Genomic DNA, 2,011 nt, shown 5'->3' with positions numbered 1-2,011 from the left:
CGACACCCTCGCCTGGGCCTCTCCTGGGCTCGTCCACTGTCTAGAGGAATCCTCTCCGGCTTCACGGTCCAGAGGGCGCCGTTCGCTCTGGCCTGCCCTGAGGGCGACTTTCCTCGTTGGTGTGGGGAGTGCAGAGCGGCCACGGTCACTACATAGAGGGACGCCTCATATCTCCCTCCCGGTCGTGAACCCTGCCAGTCCGCTCCTCGAGACTCAAGACTTTGGAGCTCCGCGGGCCCTGCCCAGTCCTGTGGGGTCCAGGCTGCTTTTGTGCATTAACTCCAGAGCCTCGCGGCAAATTTTTAGTCCGGGAACACGCCCACCTTGCCCCACCTACCCTTTGCAGCTCATCCCCCTCCACCCCGTGCAACTGACTGAGCCCTGGTAATACCCGCCTGGGGCGCAACTTAAACACTTCGGGGGGCGGAGGGTCTTCTCAGAGGGTCTTCAAGCTGCAATTCTTGGATGCCAGCCCCAAGACTATACCTCACTAAGGGAAGGAGGAGCCTGCCAAAGGCAGGAGGTCTGACAGATGGGGAGGCCTTTGGCTGGGGTCAGTTGTCTGAGGCCTGGACCTGACTGAACTGGCAGTCGGCGGGGGCGTGGGGGGGGACGGGACACAACGGGACATTGGGGGGGCGGCACCGGCAGAGAACAGGCCAGTTCTGTGTGATTTGAGAAAGATCCATCACCTCTGAGTTTCCATTTCATCAGGGCTGTTGCACTGACCAAAGTAAAAATTGCAAGTTTCACCCTGCTGGGATTAAACCAGGAACCCAGCCTTACAGGTCCTTCCGCAAGGCTGGGTCAGTGAGAGGCAGGGACACTGTGCAAATAGGCTAGGGAAATGTTCCTCACTCCAAAAATGTGCTCCCAGGGCTCACTCACCAAACCACTAGGGCCTAGCTCTGTCTAGCCTCCTCTGCTACATCCTGAGGCAAAATGTTAACTTCCCTTTCTTGGCCCCAGGAGGGAGTTGGTGTAGAACAGCATCTTTGAAATCTGCTGCTGCTCCTTTTCCCCCACGATCAGATACCAAGTAGCAGCCACCTCCCAATCCCCAGGGACACAAAGCATACAGAGTAGCTGAGCTGACCCAAGCCTCTCCTGTACCTGGACAAGGCAATGCCACAGGAAGTGCTGGGATGAGCGCCAGCTGGAGTGGCTCTGGAGCACCCAAATCCTGCACCTATCCACTGCCCCCTCCCTGTCCTGTGGCTCCCCATCTTTGTCCACCTCAACCTCAGGGACCCACCAGGTGAAGGGCATTTGGTCTTCCTCCAGGGAAGCTTCTCACCAACTCCAGACAGCTCAGAGTGCAACATCAGGACCCCATTGGGATCCCACTTAGGGCCAAGTCCCCCACTCATCAAGCACCTAAAATGCACTCTCTTTCACACTAGTACAGCACACAGATGCTGGCATGGACTTAGGCCAGCTCAATGAAGAGATTATTAAATGGGGCACAAATGAGAGATCAAGCTCTGTAGAGAGGACTCAGCAGTCTGGTGCTTTCTCTATTATTACCTCCTCCTGCCCATCTCCAAGGTAGGAGAAGCAAAAAAACAAAAAAAGAGGTGCTCATAGCCCCATACCATGCTTGGCCTAATACAGAGCTTAGCAAGGAAGGAACCCATCTCCATGGAATAGGATTCTTGATTTTGCCTTACTGATTGGTCTTAAAATACACAGCCCCGTTCCAGAGCCTATGAGTCTAGATACATCCCTAGTCTGACCCTGGGCCACTTGGGCTCCTTGGGGCAGAGACAGCCAATCCTCTGCTCAACACATTTTATTGCTAAGGACAAGGTGATGCACCAGTTTTCAAAATAATTTGGTTTATAGCGTTCATACGTAACAAAAAAGGGGGAAGTATTATAAATCTGATTCTTGTATACACAGGGTATAGGTGTGAAGCCCTCCAATCCTGGGCCCAGGCAAACAAATTCATAAGGAGCAAAAACCTGTTTAACCCCTTCAGTACTGTCTTCTAGTCCCACCCCCCCCACCC

Source organism: Carlito syrichta, unplaced genomic scaffold (assembly GCF_000164805.1).
Source record: "Carlito syrichta isolate Samal-C Ts95f unplaced genomic scaffold, Tarsius_syrichta-2.0.1 Scaffold301018, whole genome shotgun sequence".
NCBI lineage: Eukaryota > Metazoa > Chordata > Mammalia > Primates > Tarsiidae > Carlito > Carlito syrichta.
This window is presented reverse-complemented; position numbering follows the sequence as displayed.